Source organism: Triplophysa dalaica, chromosome 1 (genome assembly GCF_015846415.1).
Source record: "Triplophysa dalaica isolate WHDGS20190420 chromosome 1, ASM1584641v1, whole genome shotgun sequence".
NCBI classification, from domain to species: Eukaryota; Metazoa; Chordata; class Actinopteri; order Cypriniformes; family Nemacheilidae; genus Triplophysa; species Triplophysa dalaica.
In genome coordinates this window covers 32,978,347-32,989,906 of record NC_079542.1, presented here as the reverse complement: position 1 = coordinate 32,989,906, position 11,560 = coordinate 32,978,347, and the positions used below count along the sequence as shown (strand labels likewise).

The 11,560-nt window shown below is 43.4% G+C and overlaps 1 protein-coding gene across 2 annotated transcripts in view; it reads left to right on the top strand.

Annotated features, from left to right (window-relative positions):
- The first annotated feature begins 9,235 nt into the window (after window positions 1-9,235).
- The window catches only part of il16 (interleukin 16), a 32,259-nt gene continuing 29,934 nt past the window's right edge, over window positions 9,236-11,560 (top strand). The window contains exon 1 of one of the 2 annotated variants that reach the window (XM_056751087.1): window positions 9,236-9,292. The gene's annotated coding sequence lies outside the window, so the exon portion shown is untranslated. The remainder of the gene's footprint in view (window positions 9,293-11,560) is intronic. The other variant, XM_056751122.1, reaches the window with a different exon arrangement.

Below are 11,560 nucleotides of genomic sequence, written 5' to 3'. Positions count from 1 at the left end.
ACTCGCTGAAAATAAATCATTTGTTTGGCTTATTGTAAATTGACGTTATGTTGCAAAGGCCACATTTTAGTGAAGGACTTGTTAAATACATAGTCATTAACTACAGACATATGGGTGTGTCTAAAACTACCTCAACTCTTTCCTGATGTGTTCCATTTGTTATCCTACACCTCGATAAGCCTCCTGCTACCTTCATCTCCAGACTCGGTGTGTTTGAAGGTTGGAATGTTTATCTCTGTAGTCGGCCACACAGGGAACAGCATCAGCGTGTTGAGGTTTATCCCACACATTTCCTGTACACTACACCACATTTATTAATTTATTAATGTGAGACACGCTAGCATTTTCTATTACAGAGCTTCAGCAAAGCAGTGTTTGAAATATTAAGTGTCGGTTCGTAATCATATCGAGGACAGTCTCAAAATCTCTTATAAGATATTTTAGCTGTTCTTGAAAATGTGAAGATCGTGTCCCTGTCAAAACTAACCAGAAAGAAATGAGAAAATGCCAAAAATTAACATTCTTTCATCGTTTATTCATCCTCACGTCATCCCAAACCAGTGTGGCTTTCCTTCTTCTGCAGAACACAAAAGAAGATGCTGGTAACTACTTTGGAGCCCATTGACACAAAAACTGCCAAGAAGTTTCTCAACAGAGCTTTCCATAGAATAAAAAGTCAAAAACAGGTTTTAAAAAACAAGAGGGTGAATAAATATTAAAAAAAAACTCCAAATTAGCTCTCTTTACAATAATATATTTTTCAATTTCAGTTTACTGTACAGAAAATACCACATTAAAATAATGAGCAGTCCCATTGATTAATAATGACAAACATGCTCTGTTTGTTGCTTATTACAGTGCTAAGAATAAGGATAATTGCAGGAGAAAATGTCACAATGGAAATTCTTTCAATGCATGATTCATGAATTGATATCGTTAAAATTGTAATTGTATTTGTGTGTGCGAAATGTGACCGGGACATGTTTTCTTAATATTCACCCATTACCTAATCAGACAAGCCTAATGGCACCTCAGTCTGTTCGTGCTAAAAAACAAAAAAGCACAACAGGAAGCTTTTGCTATCAGGAGACACTTCCTACACAGCACAAAATGTTGGAGTAATAATTTCGTCCCAGGTTTCGCCCATTTCCTGCTAAAAAGAGAGAAGCTGACGCACTTCCCTGTCCTGTGATGCAAGTGACTCCTCTTCCTCTGTAAGGGTCTGTCTTCACCCCCACTTATCCAGTGTCCTGTTACACTTTCATTATTATTAATGTAAACTCAAAAACACAGACGGTATTGATGATGTTATAGAAATGGAGATGGACTACAGCTAGACTTAGAGAATATCTGTAGATCTCTAGCATTGTGCCGATGTTTTTGGGCAAAATCAACCCAACCTCATGGCAATGCGAGTTGATGGCTATTTTGGATGAATTTGTATACAAAACATGCTAAGGTATCGTTCATGTCTCTAGCATAGTTGAATAACTAAGGGTTGTTCATAATATACCCTGGAATAAATTCGTAAATGTGTTTCAATGCCCTTCAATTTTCTATCAAACTGTTTTTGGTGATATTTACGCCTTGCTTCCCAAACCTTAAACCTCGATGCTGTTACTCATTTGAGACTAGAGTGTAGAATGACACTGAGCTCATGATTAATAGATAAACCTCATCAGTTGGTTGTCGTGAAGATAATGGTATGTATACCTCAAAATCTGTTGTGAAATTTACATGTCCCCAGTTTTCTTGATGCCCATGACAAATCTTTGTTTGTTTTGTTGTTACCTTTGTTATGTGCTAGTGGACCATCCATCGCCTTAACCTTTTCTTATTTTCTTTTCTGGAAAACAGCTGCTTTTTTATAAGTTTTAAGCAATAGAATAGCCGTGAATTTGTTTTTGAGACCATATATAAATGATTACCACTATTTTGTTTAGGTAAGACGATAATTTTTGCTTCGTTATGTGAACTATGAACAAAATTTCTCACAAAATATTGTTTTTATTTGCATTTGTTTGCAGAATACCAGAGAACAGGTGAAAATAACAGAAAAGATGCTCCGTATTTTTTCATACCTCAAATACTGCAACGTTCACTTTTAATACAACCGTAAAATTTCTACATGTATTCAGGAAAAGTTCAAACGTAATTTTTATGTGATAATCTGGCTGTTGATCAGAGTTGTCATGTGTCTTGTCATGATGTCAGTCTTTCACATTGCTGTTGGATGACTTTGTGTCACTCGTGAGGTTTGAATTCAACAGAAACTGGTCTGGAATGACATCAATACATCTAGAAATGATGATTAAATTAAATTTTGGAATGGCCCGTTTATCCGACAAAACCTCTGCCCATTTGGGTTTATGAGCCTCAAATTGCATTTCCACGTATACATTTTTTGCATTTGGCAGATATATCAACGTCTCAAAGGTTCAACCTATACAGTTCATGTTGTAAGTATTTGGGTATCTTTACTCTTGATTAGAAGTGATGTGTCTTGGTAGCAAGGCCAAGTGTCAGTCTTGTGTGATGTGATCCCAATGGGATCAGATGTCGTATAGTATAATGGACACACCTATGGCAGGTGTTTAGGTTATTGTGCTACTGCTACTGCCATCATGAAGGTCATGTTTCACTTTCAGTCACTCACTGAGTCTGAACTGCAGTTGGTAAATATTGAAACACCGGTTCGTTTACGAAAGTTATAAAGAGTCGGGTTTATAACTGCTGTACATCATCAATATCCCACAGCAGTTCGTAACTTTTTATTTTGTATGAATTCATGCCATTTTATATGTATGTTTTGGTATGGTCTGTGACGTCAGGTTTTGGGGTGGGTCTATAGCTTTTGGGATTTTCTAATAAACGTGTTTTTGTAAAATGCATATTTGAAAAGGGATTTGACTGGGACATTAACATTTTTTTTAAAGTAAAATAACCAGCAATTTTCACCAGCAAAATTGTGTGTGAGCAAATATTCCTCATCCTGGAATTTCAAAAATGCATGGGTCAAGGTGTTACCCTGTAATATTGGTGCGAAACTGCAGAGAGGATACGTTATCCTGTGCCAGCGGTTAGCTTGACATCTGCCCTGAATATTCATCGTCCATCACCCTGAATTCCTCCGAGAGACGGGAGAGCAGAAATCCCTCCTCCTTCCCTTTTGGCTGACCTTGGAACAGTAGATTTACTGACCACGATCTCCCATCCACAAACTGCTTTATGCCTTATATTTCCAGCCCGTATGTGTGTCGTTCTCTGTGTTTGGAAAGAATGTGCAGTCAAACCTTCATCCTCGGCTCAGCAGACCCAACCCATGGCCTGCTATTGTCTCTTCTGGTTGTGAAGTGAAGGTCAGGTGGGGCGTTACCTTCCTATTGTCCTGAAATAGAGCAGCACCACCTGGGAGGCTGACAGTAGAGAAAGCTTTTCTGTAATTCTTTGTGTAATAACGTCTGGGAACAAGATGTTTTCGTTCGCTGAACTGCAAGCTGCCAAACGTTGATGTGTGATGAGTTGTGTTCGCTTCTGTTTACAGCTTACACGCATGCCTGCAATTCAGTTTCAGCAACCGGTCTGACCAAGGAATTTTGGCCATGTTATATAGAGACTTTTTAAACCCTTTGTTTATTAAACCGTGTGATTCTAAAGCCCCACGGACTGTTGACTAATTGACTGCATCCGTGCCATAATCCATCTTCGTACCTTCCGATTTTCGAAGCTTCTAATAGGAACGAGTAACACGTCTGTCCTGTGGGAACATTCAGACGGAATGATGTCATCCCCGTGCAAGTTCAACAAAAAGGCATGTGTTCACTTACACAGTGCAGTGAATTGTGCAATAAGAAAGAAATGGTTCTTGTCTTCTGTTGAATAATGAAACGAATAAAGAGAGAAGCGTGGGCCGTGTGTTATGGCAGGTGTGAGAGGAAGTTTACGTCTATTGACGCATGATCACATGATTTACTACTGGCCAGAGTTTTCACTTTTCTCCCAACACAGACTGTCAGGACACTTAGGAAAATCAAAGCAATGCGGAAATATTGTACTTACATTTCTGTCCCGTTCAAGCAAGCATTACCGAAATGCGATATATATTCCGAAAGAAGAAATGCAACATGAATGGACAGATCCATTGCACAGTAATGGACCAACAAAATCACTGTCTTCATTTTATTCATAGGTTCAGATAATTTATAGTTATTTTACTCATAGGTTCATATTATGTTTATTTATCGCTTCATTTACCTGCATTTCTGTAGTACAGCACAATGCCTGTGTATTCTTTGAAGGATCTATGGACAGAAATGCAATATAATATTATGAATAATATATTATAAATAATATATGTTCAGAGGTGTATAAAGACCATACATAATGAAGCGTTATGTTTTTGTAATCTCAGAACGAGCTATTTCTATCCACTTAGATTGAATTTGTGATGTTGTTGAAATGGACAAACTGCTCTACAAAGCGCGTTTTGTAAATCTGTTATCTCTTTCAGCAAAGAAGTGTCAACCAATGTAGTGCTTGGAAAGGAGGGTTGGAGTGATCCGTTGGTTGCAATTCTGAAACTCACCACTAGATGCCCCTGCATTTCATACTTTGGATCTTTGACTGTATCTGTTTATGTTTAAAAATACTACATGTAAGTGGTATTCAGAGTAGGAGGGGTGATTGAGGGAATGGTGTTTTTTCAGCAGGGCAGCCAGAGTGCAATGTCTTCCTCTTGGCACGGTCTCTGTCTCTCCCCCTGTGAGGTGGGGTACATTTCCTCTCTCTCTCTCTCTCTCTCTCTCTCTCTCTCTCTCTCTCTCTCTCTCTCTCTCTATCTCTATCTCTATCTCTCTATCTCTCACACACACGCACCAGCTGTATACAGTTCTGAAGTGTTTTTACTCTGCTCAAGTACATTTTCAAGTAGGGCTATCTGTTGTTTATCAGAGTGATTGTACTTTTTAATTTAAATATAATTAAGTATGTATCGTAATTTTTACTCCACTACATTTCATAAAAAAAATTCCATGAACCCTCCCGTGGACCCACAACCTGCAGGAGGGACCATAAGGGGCAGGTGCTAAGTGGATCGTGCGGCAGTCGAAGGCGGGGGGCTCAACAACCCGATCCCTGGACGTGGAATCTAACTCTAGAGACATGGAACGTCACCTCTCTGGCGGGGAAAGAGCCTGAGATTGTGCGTGAGGTTCAGAGATTCCGACTAGAGGTAGTTGGGATCACCTCTATGGACAGCTTGGGCTCTGGAACCACACTCCTCGAGAGAGGATGGACTCTTCACCACTCGGAGTTGCCCATGGTGAGAGGCGGCGGGCTAGTGTGGGTTTGCTTATAGCCCCCCAGCTCAGCCGCCATCTGTTGGAGTTCACCCCGGTGAACGAGAGGGTCGCTTCCCTGCGCCTACGGGTCGGGGATAGGTCTCTCACTGTCGTGTGCGCTTATGGGCCAAACGGCAGTGTAGAGTACCCGGCCTTCTTAGAGACTCTGGGAGGGGTGCTGGAAAGTGCTCCGACTGGGGACTCCATCGTTCTGCTGGGGGACTTCAACGCCCACGTAGGCAGCGACAGTGACACCTGGAGGGGCATGATTGGGAGGAACGGCCCCCCTGATCTGAACCCGAGTGGTGTTCTGTTATTGGACATCTGTGCTAGTTACAGCTTGTCCATAACGAACACCATGTTCAAGCATAAGGGTGTCCATCAGTGCATATGGCACCAGGACACCCTAGGCCGGAGGACGATGATCGACTTTGTGGTTGTTTCATCTGACCTCCGGCCGTATGTCTTGGACACTCGGGTGAAGAGAGGGGCGGAGCCGTCAACTGATCACCACCTGGTGGTGAGTTGGATCCAATGGCGGGGGAGGAAGCTGGACAGACTCGGCAGACCCAAACGCACTGTGAGGGTCTGTTGGGAACATTTGGCCGAATCCCCTGTCAGAAAGATCTTCAACTTCCACCTCCGGCAGAGCTTCGATCAGATTCCGAGGGAGTCTGGAGATATTGAGTACAAGTGGACCATGTTCTCCACCTCTATTGTCAACGCGGCCACTCAGAGCTGTTGCCGTAAGGTCTCCAGTGCCTGTCGAGGCGGCAATCCCCGAACCCGGTGGTGGACACTGGAAGTAAGGGATGCCGTCAAGCTGAAGGAGTCCTATCGGGCCTGGCTGGCTTGTGGGTACCGACAGGCCAAGCGAAATGCAGCCCGGGTGGTTGAGGAGGCAAAAACTTGAGCCTGGGAGGAGTTCGGTGTCGGCCTCAAAGAGATTCTGGCAAAAAGTCCGGCGCCTCAGGAGGGGGATGCAGTGCCATACCAACGCTGTTTACAGTGGAGGGGGGCAGCTGTTGACCTCGACCGGGGATATCATTGGCGGTGGAAGGAATATTTCAAGGATCTCCTCAATCCCGCTGTCACGTCTTCCATTGAGGAAGCAGAGGCTGAGGGCTCGGAGGCGGACTCGTCCATCACCCGGGCTGAAGTCAACGAGGTAGTCAAGAAACTCCTTGGTGGCAGGGCACCGTGGGTGGATGAGATCGGCCCTGAGTACCTCAAGTCTCTGGATGTTGTGGGGCATTCTTGGCTGACACGCCTCTGCAGCACCTCGTGGCGGTCGGGGACAGTGCCTTTGGACTGGCAGACCGGGGTGGTGGTCCCTCTTTTTAAGAAGGGGGACCGGAGGGTGTGCTCCAACTATCGGGGATCACACTTCTCAGCCTCCCCGGGAAAGTCTATGCCAGAGTACTGGAGAGGAGAATCCGGCCGATGGTAGAACCTCAGATTCAGGAGGAACAGTGTGGTTTTCATCCCGGTCGTGGAACACTGGACCAGCTCTATACCCTCTCAAGGGTGCTGGAGGGTTCATGGGAGTTTGCCCAACCAATCCACATGTGTTTTGTGGATTTGGAGAAGGCATTCGACTGTGTCCCTCGCGACATCGGTCACTCGGGAGGAGCTCAGAATAGAGCTGCTGCTCCTCCACATCGAGAGGGGCAAGCTGAGGTGGCTCGGGCATCTTTTCCGGATGCCCCCTGGACGCCTTCCCGGGAAGGTGTTCCGGGCATGTCCCACCGGGAGGAGACCCCGGGAAAGACCTAGGACACTCTGGAGGGACTATGTCTCCCGGCTGGCCTGGGAACGCCTCAGTGTCCCCCCGGAAGAGCTGGAGGAAGTGTCTAGGGAGAGAGAAGTCTGGGCATCCCTGCTTAGACTGCTGCCCCGCGACCCAGCCCAGGATGAAGCGGAAAAAGATGGATGGATGGTTGGATTTTCCATGATTACTATCTAATACTAGTCTAGTTCTTTCTTTAACAGAAGGAAACTTTTTTGTGAACAACTACTAAAAATGATAGTGGCAGTACCCATTCACTTCTATTTCTAGACACTAACCAATCCAAGACAATGGGCACTGCCGTTATTCAGTTACCAACATTCTTCAAAATATCTTCTGTTCTGCAGAAGAAAGACAGTCATATGGGTTTGATTCGAGAAGAGAGTAAATGACGATATCATTTTATTTTTTTAATCAAGAAAGTACTAGACTTTTTTTAACTCTGATAAAGGTTATAAACAACATGAAATGCAGTGGAGTAAAATGTGTATATTAAGACATGAGCGAATGTGATTGCATTACAACAATGTGACATTTATTTTAATGAATGAAAGCACATGCATTACATTTCACAAATAAATGCTTTTAAAAATGCAATACTTTTTGGTTGTGCTAGAGGGGCATGGATGATTTAATGTGGTGCAATATTGAAAGCATGCAAAGAATATGGACACTGCGGCCAGAAATGGTGTAAATTATAGTATAGCAATGTTATTCTAAACACACCCAGCGTCTTTCTTAGTGGTACAAAATGTGTTATGGTGGATGGCCACTAGGTGGCAATAACAGGCTACGAGTCAATTCCTTGGATATACTGCGCAGCAGAAACACAGGTAATACTGCTCTCTGTTAGGAGAGGTCGCCAAAAACTTTACTTCACTTTACTGTGACATAATTTTTATGCAAGATTTGTAAAATGGTGGGTTTTAGGATTTGGCTTGGATTTGCTTAATTTACATTAGTTACATTAGAAAATGTAAAACATTAAATTTGTATCGTATATTATGATCCAACACTGATGTGATCATTAAGTCATATCAATAAGTTTTAGTAATCAAAATATACCTTTTTTTTAATAAGTTACAGAAATTCATCGATAGTCGATTTGGTTATACTTAAAAATGAAAGGCAACAACCTTGTTTTTACAGTGCATTAGCAAGATTAATAAACTAGGATGTTTTCATAGGTTTGGTTATAATGCTGAAATTGGGACATTTACGTTTATAAATATATTCCTTTGCTGCTTTCGTGCACTGGCTTTTATTTTCATGAAATGCAAATGCAGTAAAAATCTCAGCGTTTCATGTGTGAAATCTTCAGTTTTATGTTTAAATGCTGAATGTGAGTTTATGCTTCTTCAATCACAATACAGGAATGATAAGCGTGTGTAGGTGCTGAAGGAGTTCTTTGTCTTTACCACACTGTGTGTGTGTGTGTGTGTGTGTGTGCGTGTGTGTGCGTGTTTTACTGGGCATACTGGACTGGTGCTCAGTAAACTTCAGTAATTTAGTCATAATTAAGCACAGGCATGAGAGCACAGAGGACCTCTCAGTGTACACACACACGTCTGCCCTGAATCAAGCCTCTGTGTGCAGTTCAGTGTACTTTTCACTGGATAAACAGAAATCCCTGTGCAAATACACAATCCAGGCAGAAATCCACAAACTCACCCTGTGTTCTGTAAAATATACAGCTGCAGAAAAAAAGTGGTAGGTAAAGTGTTCGGTTTTGTTTAAACTAATAACAATATTTGCATTTATTTTCAGAAAGTGAAAACCGGAAAAACAGGTGACATTTACAGAAAAGATACTATAAAGATACTGATAAAGTTTTCAAACCTCAAATACTGCACAGAAAGCTTTCATATTCACTTTTAAGCAGTACAACAGTCATATTTCTACATGTAATTTGGATTTTTGATGTGATAACACAGTTTTCATGTCTTGTCATGCTGTCATTCTGTTAGATGACTTTGTCACTCCTGAGGTTTGATTTTGTTGAAATTTAACAGAGACTGGACTGGAATGACCACAATACATCTAGAAATGCTGATTTAATGTATATTTGGAATGGTCTCTCCATTTCTTCCCATGGCTATAGGTGTCATTTTTTGTGATATCAAGCGGCGTCCCGGTTTCCAATGATGATCTACAAACTCATCAAGTAAGTACAAGAGTCATTACGTGATTATCTCATATGCTAGCAGACTCCTAAAAGTTTCTAGAACTAATTTTAAGCTGTTCAATGTCTACACATCAGTTCTCTTTTGACGCAAAATAAAAATGAAAAAAGTCAAATGGAAACCCGCTTCAAACATGAAGAAAAACTTCCTTGGAACCAAATTTAACATTGGAAAAGAGTTGATCGGTTTAAACTTTTTAAACCGAGTTGATCGGTTTAAAAAGAGTTGATCGGATTTTTTTCAACTTATCAGATATAGTAGATGCTTTGTTCCTGTTGACACTTGCATGGGTTCAGAGGAAAATGTTATATCATACACTTTCTGAACGTTTGCATAGAAAACAATACATGATCAATTCTGCACACCAGCGCAGACTTTCTGAATGAATGAATGAAAAATAATTTGGTAGAAATGTTTAAGTTCATATTGAGATCTTGACTTTTGATTGTAGACGCAACAAATCTGAGCTCAGTTTGACACATTGATCACATCTCTTCACAACAAAATTACAAGTGTTAAGAAAGGTCAAAACAACACTCATAGTGTATATACAGTATAATATACACTATATGATATCATATACACTGTGAGAGTTGCAGTAATTTGACCTTTTTTAACATTGGCGATTTTGTTGTGTTCTGATACTCTTACAGAGACATTTGTGAGATTTCTGCCTCCCTCTCTCAGGAGAAATATCTGAGTGTCGTGGTTCTGCCATCTTGTCATGTCTATTCTTGATCTTGGGATGAAGCCATGGCATAGCCTTAGGTTTCGTGTGGACAGAGAGCGATGGTTTACCTAGCACTCTTCTAGACTCTCTCTCCGGTCCCGTCTCTGTTCCCGCCATCTCGTTTCCTTCCCATTAGTGTTTCAGTACCCACACCTGGCCCTTGTTAATTATCCTTTGTCTGTCTCCCTTTAAAACATCCTCGTGTTCATTGTCATGTGCTCGTTCATTGTACCTTGTTGGTATTGTATCGTGTCGTGTCTTGCCTTACCCGTGCATATCTTATCTGTGAATACCTTACCTTGCCTGTTGTTTTGTGACGTGTTGTCAATTTGTTTAAGATTTAGTTTTTGCCCCCTCGTGGGAAGTCTTTACGTTTTTGTCGTTTTATATATTATTTAGTCTTGTCTTTGTCACCCCCCATCGTGGGCTTTTATTTTGTTCCTGTTTTGTGTTAAAATAAAACCCATTGTTTACCCGTCATCACCGTCTGCCTGCATCCGGGTTCTTCTGCCTTGTCAAACCCTGACAGAATGAACGAGCCATCAAGAAACCCAATAGGCAGTATAAACTGTCTGCGATCCCGCCAGGAGGTATCTAGCAAGGTAATGACAACCTGGGGACCTATGTGGATGGGTTCCTGGATGCCGCAGAGGAGGAGGTAGCTGCCTCGCCACCACCGACTGGTCTCCGTGGCAGGTATGGACGAAGGGAGTCTCGAGATTCCCTGTCCGACTCCTCCACCGCGGAGATCGTCATGCCCCCCACTGCTTCTCTGCAGCCGGCCCGGTTGTTCCGAGTCTGGTGGCACCCAGTCCGGTCCAGCAACCGGCACACAGTCCGGTCCAGCAACCGGCACACAGTCTGGTCCAGCAACCGGCACCCAGTCCTGTCCAGCAACCGGCACCCAGTCCTGTCCAGCAAACGGCACCCAGTCCTGTCCAGCAAACAGCACACAGTCCGGTCCAGCAACCGGTGGTCCCGAGTCTGGCGGTCCCGAGTCCTGTACGGCGGTCCCGAGTCCTGTACAGCCGCCAAAGAGTGCTGCCCGGCCGCCAAAGAGCGCTGCCCAGTCGCCAGAGTGGGCTGCCCAGCCGCCGGTCCAGTCTGTGTGCCAGCCGGAGATCAAGTCCGTGTGCCAGCCGGCCTTCCAGCAAGCCTTCCAGTCTGTGTCCAATCAGGCATTCCAGCCGGGTCCAGTCCTGCATTCCAGCCGGGGTCCAGTCCGGCATTCCAGCCGGGGTCCAACCCGGAATTCGAGCCGAGAACCAAGACTCCTCCTCCTAAAACTCCTCCTGTAAAGCCCTCCGGGGCTACGCTCCCGAGTGCCACCCAGGGCTAAGACTGTCCCGCCCCCACCTCGCCAAAACTCCTCTGAACCTCCCATGTACTCTTGTTTGCCCCCGCCCCTCCTCCCTTGTTTGTTGTTTTTGTTGTCACACCCCAACTCTATTGTCATGTACTCTTGTTTGCCCTTAATGTTGTTTGTCATGTTTTGCCTTGTATGGTCGAGTTCCCAGTC